Raw genomic sequence first — 20,029 nt, 5'->3', positions numbered from 1 at the left:
TAATTTGAACATTTTTTGGCATTGCCTTTCTTTGGGATTGGAATGAAAATTGACCTTTTCCAGTCCTGTGTCCACTGCTGAGTTTTCCAAATTTTCTGACATATTGAGTGAAGCACTTTCACAGCATCACATTTTAGGATTTGAAATAGCTTAGCTGGAATTCCATCACCTCCACTAGCTTTGTTCATAGTGATGCTTCCTAAGGAAGGCCCACTTCACTTCACACTTCAAGATGTCTGACTCTAGGTGAGTGATCACACCGTCATGGTTATCTGAGTCATTAAGATCTCATTTGTATAGCTCTTCTGTGCATTCTTGCCACTTCTTAATATCTTCTGCTTTGTTAGGTCCATACAGTTTCTGTCCTTTTTGTGCCCATCTTTGCATGAAATGTTCCCTTGGTATTCTAATTTTCTTGAAGGCATCTCTAGTCTTTCCCATTCTATTGTTTTCCCCTTTTTCTTTCATTGATTGCTTAGAAAGGCTTTATCTCTCCTTGCCATTCTTTGGAACTCTCCATTCAGATGGGTATAACTTTCCTTTTCTCCTTTGTCTTTTCCTTCTCTTCTTTGCTGAGCTATTTTTAAGGCCTCCTCAGACAACCATTTTGCTTTTTGCACTTATTTTTCTTGGGGATGGTCTTGATCCCTGACTCCTGTACAATGTCATGAACCTTGGTGCATAGTTCTTCAGGCACTCTGTCTATCAAATCTAATCCCTTAAATCTATTTGTCACTTTCACTGTATAATTGTAAAAGATTTGATTTGGGTCATGCATGAATGGTCTAGTGGTTTTCCCTACTTCCTTCAATTTAAGTCTGAACTTGTTAACAAAGAGTTCCTGATCTGAGCCACAGTCAGCTCCCAGTCTTGTTTTTGCTGTCTTTATAGAGCTTCTCCATCTTCGGCTGCCAAGAATATAATCTGTCTGTTTTAGATATTGACCTATTTTGTAGACAGGAAAACTATCTCCATTTGATAGTTAAATGCTTTTGCATACCAAAGGCATTTAGCTATTGACCAATAAAACTTAGATTAAAGAACAGCTAATCTGCCATGCCTTTGTTTTCTTAAGCATATCATTCAGTCCAAATTTATCCAAAAAGGGCTAAGTGATTAAAACAAGAAAAAAATTATTAAGTCTTAATATTAAAAAAAGCCATGATCCAATGAGATTTATAGGAATTTCTTCTAGATATCCTCTGCTAAGGGTTTTCTCTTGCTGCATTGATGCACAATGAGAAGTTAGTCCATGCATCTATAAAGCATATTTAATATGCTACCTTTGCTTTACAGTTACTTTTGTATTTCTCTTGAAAGCTTCTTAGTCAATATTCTCCACACTTCACCAATCTACAAGCATCTCAAAGACTAAAATGTACCTCATTCTTCTTTCTGTCCAGTTTCTAATTCAGTGTCAGACATAGGAGGGGAAATCTCCTAATAAATGTTGACTAGATATACATTTACAGAGTCAATATGTGGATATGTACAGACATGATTGCACTACAAAGAAAACTATAATCAAGGTGAAAAGACAATCTTCAGAATGCAAGAAAATAATAATAACAAATGAAGCAACTAGAGACCGAGAGGTGGCTGCGGGGAGGCGTAATGGGGAACCGCGGCTCGGAGCCGGGGACGCCGAGCTGGCACCGGGGAACCTGGGAAGCGCGCTTGAGTTCACAGCTGGCCTGTGGTTTTACATCTCATCAGGGACCACTCTCATCACACCCGTATCTTCATTCCTCCCCATACAGGTTGTTGCATCTTGATTCCTGGGTGAAATTTATGACAGATCAAAGGAGAAAGTCTTGAAATTGATTTAATTGATGCTTTAAAAAAGGAGCATGAGAGGAGGAGCCAAGATGGTGGAGGAGTAGGACGAGGAGACCACTTTCTCTCCTACAAATGAAGCAACTGATAAATGATTAATCTCAAAAATATACAAGCAGCTCCTTCAGCTCAATTCCAGAAATATAAACGACCCAATCAAAAAATGGGCCAAAGAACTAAACAGACATTTCTCCCACGAAGACATACAGATGGTGAACAAACACATGAAAAGATGCTGAACATCACTCATTATTAGAGAAATGCAAATCAAAACCACAATGAGGTACCATCTCACGCTGGTCAAAATGGCTGCTATCAAAAAGTCTACAAACAATAAATGTTGGAGAGAGTGTGGAGAAAAGGAAACCCTCTTACACTGTTGGTGGGAATGCAAACTAGTACAGCCACTATGAAGAACAGTGTGCAGATTCCTTAAAAAACTGGAAATAAGAACTGCCATGTGAACCAGCAATCCCACTACTGGGCATACATACCAAGGAAATCAGAATTGAAAGAGACACGTGTACCCCAATGTTCATCCCAGCATTGTTTACCATAGCCAGAACATGGAAGCAACCTTAGATGTCCATCTGCAGACAAATGGGTAAGAAATCAGTGGTACATATACACAATGGAATATTACTCAGCTATTAAAAATAATGTATTTGAATCAGTTCTAAAGAGGTGGATGAAACTGGAGCCTATTATACAGAGTGAAGTAAGTCAGAAAGAAAAACACTGATACAGTGTATTAACAGACATATATGGAATTTAGAAAGATGGTAATGATGACCCTATATGCAAGACAGCAAAAGAGACACAGAAGTAAAGAAGACTTTTGGACTCTGTGGGAGAAGGCGGGGGTGTGATGATTTGAGAGAATAACATTGAAATGTGTATATTACCATATGAGAAATGGTTCGCCAGCCCAGGCTTGATGTATGAGACGGGGTGCTCAGAGCTGGTGCACTGGGATGACCCTGAGGGATGGAATTGGGAAGGAGGTGGAAGGGGGTTCAGGATGGGGAACACATGTACACCCCCGGCTGATTCATGTCCGTGTAATTAGCCTCCAATTAAAATAAATTAATTAAAAAAGTAAGTCTTTTAATCTATTTGCAATTGGGCCTGTTTCCTGCTATGCTTTCTATTACAATGAAAGAAGGATTTCTTATGCTCTCTAAGGTCAGTTTTTCTAGCTGTATTTTGGATCCTAGCTATTTTTACATTACCAAAGATTTAACTTTCCATTTTCCATCCATGTGTCTCTTCGATATCTTGTTCCCTACTGAATCATTATCTTCATGCTTCAAGCATGTTCTAGTGTCTTTCAGTTACAAAAAACATTTTATCTCTATCCCACATTCCCCTTTACAGCCCTTCTAGCTATTTCTCTTTTCCACTTAAAAGCAAAATTCTGAGAATAATAGATCACCAATTATATCCACGGATATAAAAAATGGACATAAAAATCCAATGGATATTTTTTATCTTCAAATTACCTAAACCACTCAACAACTTTTTATCACTCCATCCTTAACTATTAATTCTTTCAGCTTTCATGATGCTACTCTCTCTTGGCTTTCTATTTTACTCATTTTTTCCTGGGATCCATTGATTTGATCTTCCTTAAACATTGAATTTCCTTAGGGTGCTCATATGAGTCTTCTTCTCTTCTCTCTTCACCCTCCATACATAACTGATGCTTTCTAGCCCCGTGGTTTCAAGCTCTATATCTATTCTATATTAATTTCTATGTCTTTATCTATATCTATATCCAGCTTTGATTTTCCCCCTGAGATCCAAATTCATGTATCTGTCGACTTGCAATCTCATTATAGATGTCTTATTGATATCTCAAACAAAATATATCCAAAATAGAACTCTTGATCCTCACCTTTAAACCTGTTCCTCATAGTCTTCCTCATCACAGTAAATGGGGCCAGTATCCACCCATTTGCTCAAGTCAAAAATATAAAAGCCATCCTTAATTATTCTCTCTCCCTTATCTCCCACATTCAACCCATTAGTAACTCCTGTCAATTCTGCCACCAAATATAGAGTTCTAATCAGTTCACTTCTCTTTATATCCATTGCTATCATTATCTCTCATCTGGATTACTTCATGATTTTACTTTCCCACTGCTCCAGCCAGATCCATTCTCAACAGAGCAACTGTGATGCAGATGTCACCTTCTTGCTTAACACACTTCAGAAGCATAGTACTGCATTAAAAATAAATTCCAAACCCCTTACCAAGGCCTGCGACCTTGTCTTGGCCTACTTTTTAAACTTCTTATTATCCCACTCTCTCCCTCATTTACTATGGTCCAGTCTAACTGGACTCCTGACATTTCAGACTATTTTCTCCGTCAAGCATTTGCCCTTATGCTTCCCATACTTGGAATCCTTTTCCTCCATATTCAGCATCATTGGCTCCTTTTTATCCTAACATTTATATTTATATCTATCTCCTTAGAGTAAGTGCTCCCCAGACAATCTATCTAAAGTATAAGTCTCAAATCCCCATGATTACTATATCCCACATCAGTTTTTCCTTCATAGTACTTATTATAATCTGTGCATTTATTATCATGTTTATTTACATATGTGTTTATTTTCCAATTATTACTAACAGACTATAAGCTCTATATGAGCAGGAACATTTTCTCATTCAATTTAGTATATATTAAATATCCTCAGAATTTAATACAGTGTCCAGGACATACAAAATGCTCAATAATCAATTTTTGGATAATGTCCAAGGTGCTATCTTCAAAAGTATCTGGATTCTTAGCAAAAGAATGTCATATAATACAATTTTTTCTCTATAGCAGTTGGGTTACTAACTGTTTTTTACTATCCCAAATGCCTTAAGTGAATAAAGTATTTATTTCAAATGTACACAGAAAAATTCTGGTGAAGAAAATTATCTTCAGTTCCTTATGTTCAGAACTTTCCTTTCAATATAAAGAGTCTTGCTTTTGACATCACAGCAGCTCATTACCTGCCCTATCCTATTGTCCCAGTCACAGATATCACCTTGCTGAAGATTTTCTATTTCCAGTAAAGATAACACCACATCAGTGATTCCTAGATCCAAGTGGTCTCACATCTTAATCATATAAGCCCTACAACACATCCTTCAATGCTAATCCTGTTTTCTGGGAGGTTACAATGATTACTCAACTCCAAGCTATAGTGGATGTTACACTTCTTTGTGTTTTCTGGTCTTTCTTGTCACATTGTCCAGAGGTGAGCATATCTGAAATTGGTTTCACTGATGCATCATCAAGGGAGCTGTAGATGATGGGATGAGGTATTCAGTAAGAAGCACATATTTGGCAGGGTGATGAGAGGTAACTTTATCTTATAGGACACAAGCTAGAAATGATTATAGCTGATTCTTATTAATGTTTGACAGAAAACTACAAAATTCTGTAAAGCAATTATCCTTCAATTAAAAAATAAATAAAGTGGCAAAAAAATATTAGAATGGGAGAAAAGCAGAGCAGGCAGTGGTCATGAAATCGAAGGGAGGAGATGGACTAGTAAATTTCCTCCAAGAATACATTAATTAGGCTATACTTTGCCAACCAAGGAGTCAGAGAAGCTTAATAGTGGATTGGAAAATTTTGCAGTTTGAATCCAGGAAGTGGAGGGATTATTAGATAGCAAGGTAACTTTGGTAGAACATGGAAAGAGAGAGACTGAATTTACAGAAAACGTACAAGTTTTGACACCCCTCATATACACAGAACTTTGTCCAAAGGGTCTCCCATCCAATTAGCTCACTGATTCCTCCCAAACACCCTGGGAGGATGTTGAAAATGATAGCTGTCCTATCATAGCAGGATATGCCTGGAATGCTCAAATTATTCAAATCAAACATCTTGATTAGCCTTTAAATGAAACTAGGGTAGAAACAACCTCAATAGGTGACTGGCCAGTGTAGGACCATATGCTAATCAATTAGGGAAACATTTTGGATTAGCTTCACTTTAAAGATAGGCAAACAAATCTTGTAAATGTGACGTGATTTTCTTCAGGATATTTATTCATTTAGTTAAATGTCACTCACTCGTGTCCAACTCTTTGCGACCCCGTGGACTATAGCCGATCAGGTTCCTCTGCCCATGGATTACTCCAGGCAAGTACACTAGAGTGAGTAGCCATACCCTTCTCCAGGGGCTCTTCTGGACCCAGGGATTGAACCAGGGTCTCCTTCATTGCAGGCAGATTCTTTACCATTTGAGCCAACACGGAAGCCCAAAGCTTTGCATTGCTGTCTCTGAAGTTTGAACTCAGGACCTTCAGATTATGAGACTGATGTGCTGTCTACTGTGCTAAAGAGGAAACTATGGATGGAGGTTTGTGACATTGTAGAGGAGGTGGTGACTAAAACCATTCCCAAGAAAAACAATGTACCAGATGGATTTAGAAAAGGCAGAGGAACCAAGATCAAATTGTCAATATCCACTGAATCAAAGACAATGCAAAATAATTCCAGAAAAACATTTACTTCTGCTTCATTGACTATGCTAAAGCCTTTAATTGTGTGGATAGCAACAAACTAAAGACATGGGAATACAAGACCACCTCACCTGCCTACTGAGAAACCTGTATGCCTGTCAAGAAGCAACAGTCAGAACCGGACATGGAAAAATGGACTGCTACAAAATTGGGAAAGGAGTACATCAAAACTGTATATTGTCACCCAGCTTATTTAACATATATGAAGAACACGTCATGCAAAATGCTGGACTGGATGAAACACAAGCTGGAATCAAGATTACCAGGAAAAATATCAATAACATAAGATATGCAGATGACATCACCCTTATGGCAGAAAGTGAGGAGAAACTAAAGAAACTCTTGATCAAAGTGAAAGAGGAGAGTGGGAAAGCTGGCTTAAAACTCAGCATTCAAAAATCTAAGATCATGGCATCTGGTCCCATCACTTCATGGCAAATAGATGGGGAAGTGATGGAAAGAGTGAGAGACTATTTTCTTGGGCTCCAAAATCACTGCAGATAGTGAGTGTAGCCATGAAATTAAAATACACTTTCTCCTTTGAAGAAAAGCTATGACCAACCTAGATAGCATATAAAAAGCAGAGACATGACTTTGCCCACAAAGTTCCAGCTAGTCAAAGCTTTGGTTTTTCCAGTAGTCATGTATGGATGTGAGAGTTGAACCATAAAGAAAGCTGAGTACCAAAAAATTGATGCCTTTGAACTGTGGTATTGGAGAAGACTCTTGAGAGTCCCTTGGACTGCAAGGAGATCAAACCAGTCAATTCTAATGGAAATCAATCTTAAATATTCATTAGAAGGACTTATGCTAAAGCTGAATCTCCAATACTTTGGCCACCTGATATGAAGACCTGACTCATTAGAAAAGATCTTGATGCTAGGAAAGATTGAAGGGAGGAGGAGAAGTGGACGACAGAGGATGAGATTATTGGATGGCATCACTGACTCTATGGACTTGAGTTTGAGCAAGCTCCAGAAGTTGGTGATGGACAGGGAATCCTGGCGTGCCGTAGTCCATGGTTTCACAAAGAGTCAAACATGTCTGAGTGACTGAACTGAACTGAATTGAGGACATGGAAACAATCTAGATTTCCATCAACAGATAAATGGATAAAAAAATTGTGATACATATATACGATGGAATATTACTGAGCCATAAAAGGGAATGGATGTGAGTCAGCTGAACTTAGGTGGATGATCCCAGAGCCTGTTATACAGACTAAGTCAGAAAGAGAAAAACAAATATCATACATTCACACACACACACATATGTATGTATGTATATGTGTGTGTGTATGTGTGTGTATATATATATATATATATATATATATATATATGGAATGTAGGAAAATGGAACTAGTGAACCTATTTTCAGGGTAGGAGTAGAGATGAAGATATAGAGAACGGGCTTGTGGACACAGTGGGGAAGGGAGAGGGTGGGGCAATTGGAAAGGGTAGCACTGACTTATTTACACTACCATGTGTAAAATAGATGGCTAGTGGGAAGTTGTTATATAATACAGGGAGTCCAACTCGGTCCTCTGTGATGACCTAGAGGGGTAGGGAGGGAGGGAAGCTCAAAAGGCAAGGAATATATATATTAGGTTGGTGCAAAAGTAATTTTGGTTTCCAACTGTGAATTTTAAATCATTATAACTAGGCTCAAATACATCTTTATTTATAAAAATAGGAACCATTTTTGCCAATGAGAAATATGGTTGTTTACTCCTTAGCATAAAAGTCCATGCTTCAGGGTTCAACAAACTCTTGGGAAGCATTTTCTGCATACTTCTGGTTGTGGAATTATTTTCCTTGCAAAAAGTTGTTGAGATGCTTGAAGAAGAGGTAGTTGGTTGTTGAGAGGTCAGGTGAATATGGTGGTGAGGCAAAACTTCATAACCCAATTCGTTCAACTTTTGAAGCATTGGTTGTGTAATGTGTTGTCAGGCTTTGTTATGGAGAATTGGACCCTTGCTCTGTTGGCCAATGCCAGCTATAGGTGTTACAGTTTTTGGTGCCTCTTATCGATTTGCTGAGCATATTTCTCAGATGGAATTGTTTCACCAGGATTCAGAATGCTGTAGTGGATCAGTCTGGCATCAGACCACCAAACAGTGATCATGACCTTTTTTTGGTGCAAGTTTGGCTTTGGGAAGTGCTTTGGAGCTTCTTCTCAATCCAACCACTGAGCTGGCTATTGCTGTTTGTTATATAAAATCAACTTTTCATCACAATCCAATTTAGAAATGGTTCATTATTGCATAGAATAAGAGAATATGACACTGCAAAACAACATTAAAAAAAATAAATTCGGTCAGCTCATGAGGCACCCACTTATCGAGCTTTTTCACCTTTCCAATTTGCTTCAAATGCCAAACGACCATAGAAAGGTCTTTGGCAACATCTCATGTAGTTGTAAGAGGATTCACTTTGATGATTGTTCTCAGTTGGCCTTTGTCAAGTTCCAATTGCCAGCCACTATTCTTCTCATCTTTAAAACTCTCATCTCCTTTGCAAAACTTCCTGAACCACCACTGTACTGGACGTTGATTAGCTTATCTTTGGGCAAATGAATTGTTGATGTTGTCAGTTGTTTCTGCTGCTTTACAATCCATTTTAAACTTAAATAAGAAGGTCACTCGAATTTGCTTTATGTCTAATATAATTTACCTAGTCTAAAATAAATGTAAAATAAGCAGCAAGTAATGTCATTAGCAAAACACATAAAGCAAGAAATGTGCATTAAAATGATGTATAACATAACCACTCTTATTAATAAGGTACTCCAGGGACTTCCCAGGTGGTCCAGTGGCTATGATTCTGCACTTCCAATGCAGGGCGCCCAGGTTCAATCCCTGGTCAGAGAACTAGATTCCATATACCACAACTAAAGACCCCATATGCAGCAAGTAAGATCCAGCACAGCCAAGTAAATAAATATTTTAAAAGAATGTATTCCAATATCAAATGGGAAATTTCAATAATGCAAAAATTGTAATTAAGTTTGCATCAAACTTACGTACATGCATATATATAATCATATATATATATACATATATATATATATATATATATATATATATATAACTGATTTAAGTTGTATGAAAGAAACCAACACAACATTGTAAAACTATTATCCTCCAATGTAAAAAAAAAAAAAATGAACTACCATTTTGAGAAATGAGTAAAAAAAGAGAAAGAAAGCCCAAAGTCAGTATAAGAAAGGAGATGATAAAAATCAGTGAGGACAAGATAAAAAAAGGGGTAGAAAAGATCAAAGAAAACAAAACCAATAATTTGAAAAGAGAAAAAATTGATACATCTTTAGCCATGCTGACCATGAGTAAAAGAGAGAGGATCGCCCCCCAACCCCGCAAAAAAAAAAAAAAAAAAAAAATCAGAATAAGAAATGAAAACCAACACTTGCAGTTGTTCAGTCATGAAGTTGTGTCTGACTCTTTGCGACCCCATGGACTGCACACCAGGCCTCCCTGTCCCTCACCATCTCCAAGAGTTTGCCCAAGTTCATGTTCATTGCATCAGTGATGCCGTCCAGCCATCTCAGCCTCTGACACCCTCTTCTCCTTCTGCCCTCGATCTTTCCCAGCATCAGGGACTTTTCCAATGAGTCTTGTGTTCACATCAGATGACCCAAATACTGGAGTTTCAGCTTCAGTATCAGTACTTCCAGTGAATGTTCAGTATTGATCTTCCTAAAGATTGACTGGGTTGATCTCCTTGCTGTCCAAGGGACTTTCAGGAGTCTTGTCCAGCACCACAGTTCAAAGGCATCAGTTCCTTGGTGTTCTGCCTCCTTTATGGCCCAGCTCTCACAACCATACCTGACCACTGGGAAGACCATAGCCTTGACTATACAGACCTTTGTCAGCAGAGAAATGTTTCTGCTTTTCAACACACTGTTCTAAGTTTGCCATCACTTTCCTGCCAGGAAGCCACAGTCTTCCGACTTTATTCCTGCAGTCACCATCCGCAGTGATTTTGGAGCCCAAAGAGAGGAAATCTATCACTACTTCCACCTTTTCCCCTTCTATTTGCCATGCAGTAATGGAGCTGGATGCCATGATAGTCCTTTTTAGTACTTAGTCTTAAGCCAGCTTTTTCAGCCTCTTCTTTCACCCTCATTAAGAGGCTTTTTAGTTCCTCTTCATTTTCTGCCATTAGGGTGGTATGATCGGCATATCTGAGGTTTTTCAAGTTTTTCCTACCTATCTTTATTCCAGCTTGTAACTCATTTGGACAACATTTCTCATGTTGTGCTCGGCATACAGGTTAAACAAACAGAGTGACAGTGGACAGCCCTGCCATACTCCTTTCTCAATCTTGAACCAATCAGTTGTTCCATACAGCATTCTGTTTCTTCTTGACCTGCATACAGGTTTCTCAGGAGACAGGTAACATGGTCTGGTATTCCCATCTCTCTAAGAGCTTTCCACAATTTGTCATGATCTATAGAGTCAAAGAGGTTAGGGTAGTTGATGAAACAGAGATAGATTTTTTTTTTCTTTTTCAGAAATCCCCTTGCTTTCTCTATAATCCAGTGAATGTTGGCAATTTGATCTCTGGCTCCTCTTCCTTGCCTAAACCCAGCTTGGACATCTGCAAGTTCTTGGTTCACATAATGCTGAAGCCTAGCATGCAAAATTTTAAGTATGATCTTAAGAGCTTGGGAGATGAGTGCAATTGTCCAGTGGTTAGTGGTCCCCTTCATGCATCACTGCCTTGTCATGGTGAAGGGGCTTGCATAACTCAGTGAAGCTATGCCATGCTGTGCAAGGTCACCCAAGATGGACAGTCCTGCAAAAAGTGATCCACTGGAGGAGGGAATGACAAACCACCCCAGTATACTTGCCATGAAAACCTCATGAACTGTATAAAAGGCCAAAAAAACAAAACAAAAGAAACAAAACACTACAGAGATACAAAATATCATAAGAAAATACTCTGAACAGTTATATGCCAACAAAATGAACAACCTAGTAGAAATGGACAAATTTCTACAAACATATGACCTGCCAAGACTCAATGAATAAAAAACAGAAATTTGAATAGATCAGTCACAAGCAGTGAATTTAAATTTGTAATAATAAAAAAAGTGCAGCAGACAAAATCCAGGAATGGACAGCTTCACAGGTGAAATCTACCAAACAAGTAAAGAAGAGTTAATACCTATCCTTCTCAAACTATTAAAAAAACAAAACAAAACAAAACAAAACACTGAACAAGATGGAATGCTCTCAAATGTGTTGTATGAAGCCACCATTACCTCATACCTAAAACAGACCAACTATTAAAAATAGTTACAGACCAATATTTTTTAGGAATTTATATGCAAAAAAATCCTCAATAAAATGTTAACAAACCAAGCCCAACAATATATAAAAAGAATCATATACCATGATCAAGTTAGATTTACTCCAGGAAGGCAAGCAAAATTTAATATTCACAAATCACTCAGTGTGATACACAACATTAACAAAAGAAAGGATAAAAACCCATGATCATTTCAATAGTCGAAAATTTCAAATCCTTTCATGATAAAAACTCTCATCAAAGTTAGAATATGGAAAAAATCTTAACATAATAAAGGCCATTTATGACACACCTATATGTAACATCATATTCAACAGTTAAAAGCTGAAAGCCTTTCCTATGATTGAAAGGGTGCCTACTTGGTCCACTTTTGTTTACCATGGTATTGAAAGTCTTAGCCATAGAAATCAGAAAAGAAAAATTAATAAAAGACATTCAAATTGAAAGGAAGTTAAATTTTCACTATTTGCATATTACATAAGACTACATTTAGAAGACCCTAATCTCTCAACCAATAAATTATTAGAACTAATAACTGAATTCAGTAAAATTGCAAGGTACAAGATTAATATGCTGAAAACTGTTACATTCTATACACTAAAAATAATGATATACCATAAAGAGCATACAAATAAAATATAATCTTTTTAAAAATCACTTCAAAAAGAATAAAGTACCTAATTAACCAAGGAGGTGAGAGAACTATATTCTGAAAGTTATAAAACATTGGCAAAGGAAATTAAAGATAATTCCAACAAATGGAAATATACCTTGTGCTCTTTGAATTATTATCATTAAAATGGCTATACTACCCAAAGTAATCTATACATTTAATAAAATCTTTATCAAAATACCCATGGCATTTTTCACAGAATTAGAACAAATTATCTGTAGATTTACCAAAAGCAATTGTGGAATTACCAAAGCAATCTTGAGGAAAAAGAACTAATCTGTATGTATCACCTGAAAGACCTCAGACTATTCTACAAAGCTACACTAATCAAAATAGTATGATATGGTACAAAAACAGCCATATACATCAATGGAACACAATAGAGAGCCCAGAAATAAACCCATGCACCTATGTTCAATTAATTTATGACAAAGGCAGTGAGAATACAGAATGGAGTCTGTATTCACACTCAATTCAATCAGTGTTACTTTGAAAACTGGACAACCACATATGATTAAGTTGCCAATGTTCATTAGATCATGGAGAGCAAGGGAATCCCAGAAAAGCATCTACTTCTGCTCCATTGACTATGCTAAAGACTTTGACTGCATGGATCACAACAAACTGGGAAATTATTAAAGAGATGGGAGTACCAGCTCACCATACATGTCTCCTGAGAAACCTGCTTGCAGGTCAAGAAACAACAGTTAGAACCAGACATGGAACTATGGACTGGTTCAAAATTGGGAAAGGAGTATGAAATGGCTGTACATATGTCATCCTGCTTATTTAACTTATATGCAGAGTACATCATGGGAAATTCTGGGCTGCATGAATCACAAACTGGAATCAAGATTGTTAGGAGAAATATAGCAATATCAGATATGCAGATTATACAAATCTAATGACAGAAAACAAAGAAGAACTAAAGAGAATCTTGAAGGTGAAAGAGGAGAGTGATAAAGCTGACTTAAAACTCAACATTCAAAAAATGAAGATCATGGCATCTGCTCTCATCACCTCATGGCAAATAGAAGGGGAAAAATTGGAAGCAGTAACCAATTTTATTTTCTTGGCCTCCAAAACTACTGCAATCAGTGACTGCAGCCATGAAATTAAAAGATGCTTACTCCTTGAAAGGAGAGCAATGACAAACCTAGACAGAGTATTAAATATCAGAGACATCACTTTGCCACCAAAAGTCCATATATTCCAAGCTATGGTGTTTCCAGTTATCATGTACAAATGTGAGTTGGACCATAAAAAAGCTGAGTGCTGAAGAAGTGATACTTTCAGATTGTGGTGCTGGAGAAGACTCTTGAGAGTCCCTTGGACTGCAAGGAGATCAAACCAGTTAATTCTAAAAGAAACCAATCCTGAATATTCATTGGAAGGACTGATGCTGAAGCTGAAGCTCCAATACTTTGGCCACTTGATTCGAAGAGCCGACTCATTGGAAATGGCCTTGATACTGGGAAAGCTGAAGGCAAAAAGAGAAGAGAGTGGCAGAGGATAAAATGGTTATGTAACATCACTTACTCAATGGACATGGATTTGAGCAAACTCCAGGAGTCAGTGAAGGACAGTAGATCCTGGCATGCTGCAGTGCATAGGGCCACAAAGAGTCAGACACAACTTAGGGACTGAACAACGTCAATATGTAAAAAAATGAGATTAGAACATTTCTTCACACCATATACAAAAGTAAACTCTAACTGTGTTAAAAACCTGAATGTAGTACTTGCAACCTTAAAATGCCTATGAATAAACATAGGAAGAACACTCATTTACATAAATCACAGGAATATTTTTTGGATTTGTTTCCTAAGTAAAAGAAATAAAAGGAAAACTGAAAAAAAAGGAAAACTGAAAAAAAGTTATATATATATGAATAGTATATATTATATTATATATTATATAAATATTATATAATATTTATTTATTTATTTATATTTTATTTAATATATAATTTATTATATAGTATAAATATATAATATGTATAATATTAATATATATATATATTAGTGTCATTCAATAAATAAATGGTTAAAGAAGATATACAAGAATAAAATCTTAGCATTTTGTGACAACATCCATGTACCTGGAGGGTATTATGTTAAATAAGTAAGTCAGGCAGAGAAAAGCAAATACCATATAATTTCACATGTAAGTAGAATCTAAAAAATTTTTTAAAAAAATCCAAACTGACTCACAGATACAGGGAACAAATTGGTGGTTGAAAGAGAAGGGTTCAAGGAGATGGACTAAATATATGAAGGACATTAAAATGTATTTTTTTTGGCTAAAAATTATATAAATCATGGGAATGTAATGTATACATAAGGGCTAATCAATAATATTGTAATAACTTTTATGGTGCTAGAATTGGACAGATTGTTGTCATCCTTTAATAATGTATAAAGATATTTAACCACTAGTTTGTACAGCTTAAACTAAAATAATGTATGTTGTATACAACTCAATAAAAATTAATGTGAGAAAACTGACTCCAACCAAGAAAAAATTAAAAATGAACAAGGGTAGAATGAAACAGAAAATAAAACTTCATGATGCAGTACACATGGGGTGGGTAGGTGTGAAAGCTTGTTTCAATTGCATGTTTATATGTTATGTCAAAAATAAAATGTATTTTACATTTTCAAAGCATAAAAATGTGAAGGTAACTTTCCTTGTGGACACTTTTGAACTCAGTGTCTAAACCATGTTTCAATAGATGAAGTAAGAGTAACACACAACCAACTAGAATACAAAGTGTACAGCTACAAGTACTAGAATAGAGGTCTAAATTCTTATCATTTATGTCAGGAAGAGGCTTCTAGAAAGTGCCAAGGGCTGAGAAGGACAGAAGCATAATTTCATGGGCAAGTTGAAAGACTTCAACAACAATGATGAGGTGGCTGCTTCACTCCAGCATCCTTGATCAAATGGGGCCCTGTCATGTACAGAGGCTTGGCCACACTGAGATTTGTAGATGGAAATAGACACCTATGTCTTCTGGATGGGACAGGCAGTGCAGTGATCTGGAAGACTCCGGGCTTGAGAATTTGGAGATCCAGATCCTAGGGAAATTAGAAGAGCATAAGCTTTGGATTCTGGATAACTTACTCTCCCTCTCTGATCCTAATTTCTCAACTATGTGTAAACATCAAGAGCTATCTTTAATGCACACTTATGTTCCAGATACTCTTCTGCGTGTCTTTCATGCATGCTAAGTTGCTTTAGTCATGTCAGGCTCTTTGTGACTCTGTGGACGGTAGGCCACCAGACTCTCTGTCCATGGGATTCTTCAGGCAAGAATACTGGAGTGGATTGCTGTGCCCTCCTCAAGGGGATCTTCCTGAGCCAGGGATGGAACCCGCATCTCTTATGTCTCCTACATTGGCAGGCAGGTTCTTTACCACTAGCTCCACCTGGCAAGTGGTATTTAATGAGAATATGTCTTTCATACATATTCTCATTAAATCTACTCCCACTTCTGTTTTATAGATGAAGAATTCTGCATTTTTACCAATGAGGAAACTGATATAGAGGAGTTAAGTAACGTGGCCAAAATCAGATAATCAGGAAGTGCTAGCACCAAGGTTTAAACCTAGGTCATCTAGAAATCAGGTCAGTTCAGTTCAGTCACACAGTCATGTCCGACTTTTTGCAACCTCATGGACTACAGTGTGCCAGGCCTCCCTGTCCATCTCCAACATCCAGAGATTACTCAAACTCATGTCCATTGAGTCAGTGATGCCATCCAACCATCTCATCCTCTGTCGCCCACTTCTATTCCTATCTTCAATCTTTCCCAGCATCAGGGTCTTTCAAGTGAGTCAGTTCTTCACATCAGGTGGCCAAAGTATTGGAATTTCAGCTTCAGCATCAGTCCTTCCAATGAACAATCAGGACTGATCTCCTTTAGGATGGACTGGTTGGATCTCCTTGCAGTCCAAGGAACTCTCAAGAGGCTTCTCCAACACCACAGTTCAAAAGCATAAATTCTTTAGCTCTCAGTTTCATTTATAGTCCGAGTCTCACATCCATACATGACTACTGGAAAAACAATAGCTCTGACTAGATGGACCTCTGTTGGCAAAGTAATGTTTCTGCTTTTTAATATGCTGTCTAGGTTGGTCATAACCTTTCTTCCAAGGAGAAAGTGTCTTTAATTTCACCATCTGCAGTGATTTTGGAGCCCCCCAAGATAAAGTCTCTCACTGTTTCCACTGTTTCCCCATCTATTTGCCATGAAGTGATGGGACCAGATGCCATGATCTTAGATTTCTGAATGTTGAATTTTAAGCCAGCTTTTTCACCCTCCTCTTTCACTTTCATCAAGAGGCTCTTTAGTTGCTCTTCACATTCTGCCATTAGGGTGGTATCATCTGCATATCTGAAGTTATTGATATTTCTCCCAGTAATCTTGATTCCAGCTTGTGCTTCGTCCAACCCAGCATTTCTCATGATGTACTCTGCATATAAGTTAAATAAGCAAGGTGACAATATACAGCCACGATGTACTCCTTTCCCAATTTGGAACCAGTCTGTTGTTCCATGTCCAGTTCTAACGGTTGCTTCCTGACCTGCATACAGATTTCTCAAGAGGCAGGTGGGTGGTCTGGTACCACCGTTTCTTTTTTTTTTTTTAATTTATTATTATTATTATTATTTTTTTCCAGTGGGTTTTGTCATACATTGATATGAATCAGCCATGGATTTACATGTATTCCCAATCCCGATCCCCCCTCCCACCTCCCTCTCCACCCGATTCCTCTGGGTCTTCCCAGTGCACCAGGCTGGAGCACTTGTCTCATGCATCCCACCTGGGCTGGTGATCTGTTTCACCATAGATAGTATACATGCTGTTCTTTTGAAATATCCCACCCTCACATTCTCCCACAAAGTTCAAAAGTCTGTTCTGTATTTCTGTGTCTCTTTTTCTGTTTTGCATATAGGGTTATCGTTATCACCTTTCTAAATTCCATATATATGTGTTAGTATGCTGTAATGTTCTTTATCTTTCTGGCTTACTTCACTCTGTATAATGGGCTCCAGCTTCATCCATCTCATTAGGACTGGTTCAAATGAATTCTTTTTAATGGCTGAGTAAAATTCCATGGTGTATATGTACCACAGCTTCCTTATCCATTCATCTGCTGATGGGCATCTAGGTTGCTTCCATGTCCTGGCTATTATAAACAGTGCCGCGATGAACATTGGGGTGCACATGTCTCTTTCAGATCTGGTTTCCTCAGTGTGTATGCCCAGAAGTGGGATTGCTGGGTCATATGGCAGTTCTATTTCCAGTTTTTTAAGAAATCTCCACACTGTTCTCCATAGTGGCTGTACTAGTTTGCATTCCCACCAACAGTGTAAGAGAGTTCCCCTTTCTCCACACCCTCAAGCATTTATTTTTTGTCGACTTTTTGATAGAAGCCATTCTGATTGGCGTGTGATTGTACCTCATTGTGGTTTTGATTTGCATTTCTCTGATAATGAGTGATGTTGAGCATCTTTTCATGTGTTTGTTAGCCATCTGTATGTCCTCTTTGGAGAAATGTCTATTTAGTTCTTTGGCCCATTTTTTGATTGGGTTGTTTATTTTTCTGGTATTGAGCTGCAGGTGCTGCTTGTATAATTTTGAGATTAATTCTTTGTCAGTTGCTTCATTTTCTATTATTTTCTCCCATCTGAAGGTTGTCTTTTCACATTGCTTATGGTTTCCTTCATTGTGCAAAAGCTTTTAAGTTTAATTAGGTCCCATTTGTTTATTTTTGATTTTACTTCCATTACTCTGGGAGGTGGGTCATAGAGGATCCTGCTGTAATTTATGTCAGATCTTTTTGTATAGTTATTCTGTTTATTCTTGCCACATCTTCTTAATATTGTCTGCTTCTGTTAGGTCCATACCATTTCTGTCCTTTATTGTGCCCATCTTTGCATGAAATATTCCCTTGGTATCTAATTTTCTTGAAGAGATCTCTAGTCTTTCCCATTCTATTGATTTCCTCTATTTCTTTGCACTGATCACTGAGGAAGACTTTCTTATCTCTCCTTGATATTCTTTGAAATTCTGCTTTCAAATGGGTATATCTTTCCTTTTCTCCTTTGCCTTTAGCATCTCTTCTTTTCACAGCTATTTGTAAGGCCTCCTCAGACAGCCATTTTGCTTTTTAGCATTTCTTTTCCTTGAGGATGATCTTGATCCCTGTCTCCTGTATAATGTCACAAACCTCCATCCATAGTTCTTCAGCCACTCTATCAGATCTAATCCCTTGAATCTATTTGTCACTTCCACTGTATAATCATAAGGGATTTGATCTAGGTCATACCTGAATGGTCTAGTGGATTTCCCTACTTTCTTCAAGTTAAGTCTGAATTTGGCAATAAAGATTTCATGATCTGAGCCACAGTCAGGTCCTGGTCTTATTTTTGCTGACTGTATAGAGTTTCTCCATCTTTGGCTGCAAGGAATAAAATCAATCTGATTTCAGTATTAGCCATCTGGTGATGCCCATGTGTAGAGTCTTCTCTTGGGTTGTTGAAAGAACGTGTTTGCTATGACCAGTGTGTTTTCTTGGCAAAACTCTACTAACCTTTGATCTGCTTCATTTTGTACTCCAAGCCAAATTTGCCTGCTACTCCAGGTTTTTCTTGATTTCCTACTTTTGCATTCCAGTCCCCGATAATGAAAAGGACATCTTTTTTGAATGTTAGTTCTAGAATGTCTTGTAGGTCTTCATAGAACTGTTCAACTTCAGCTTCTTCAGCATTACTGGTCAGCACATAGACTTGGATTTCTGTGATAGTGAATTCTTTGCCTTGGATGTGAACAGAGATTATTGTTTCATGATTTTTGAGATTGCATCCCAGTACTGCATTTCAGACCCTTTTGTTGACTATGAGGGCTACTCCATTTCTTCTAAAGGATTCTTGCCCACAGTAGTAGATATAATGGCCATCTGAATTAAATTCATCCATTCTGGTCCATTTTAGGTGGTTTATTCCTAAAATGTTGATGTTCATTCTTGCCATCTCCTATTTGACCACTTTCAATTTGCCTTGATTCGTGGACCTAACATTCCACATTCCTATGCAATATTGCTCTTTACAGCATCAGAGCTTGCTTCTATCACCAGTCACATCCACAATTGGGTATTGTTTTTGCTTTGGCTCCATGTCTTCTTTCTTTCTGGAGTTATTTCTCCACTCATCTCCAGTAGCATATTGGGCACCTACCGATCTGAGGAGTTTATCTTCCTGTGTCCTATCTTTTTGCCTTTTCATGCTGTTCATGGGGTTCTCAAGGCAAGAATACTGAAGTGGTTTGCCATTTCCTTCTCCAGTGGACCACGTTTTGTCAGAACTCTCTACCATGACCTGTCTGTCTTGGGTGGCCCTATATGGCATGGTTCATACTTTCATTAAGTTAGACAAGGCTGTGATCCATGTGATCAGATTGGTTAGTTTTCTGTGATTGCAGTTTCCAGTCTATCTGCCCACTGATGAAGAAGGATAAGAGGCTTCCTGATGGGAAGATAAGGATATGGTAGCTTCCTGATGGGAGAGACTGACTGAGGGGGAAACTGGGTCTTGTTCTGATGGGCTGGGCCATGCTCAGTAATTCCTTAATCTGATTTTCTATTGA

Source organism: Cervus elaphus, chromosome X, assembly GCF_910594005.1.
Source record: "Cervus elaphus chromosome X, mCerEla1.1, whole genome shotgun sequence".
NCBI classification, from domain to species: domain Eukaryota; kingdom Metazoa; phylum Chordata; class Mammalia; order Artiodactyla; family Cervidae; genus Cervus; species Cervus elaphus.
The sequence above is the reverse complement of the archived record's forward strand: the minus strand, read 5'-3'. Positions refer to the sequence as shown.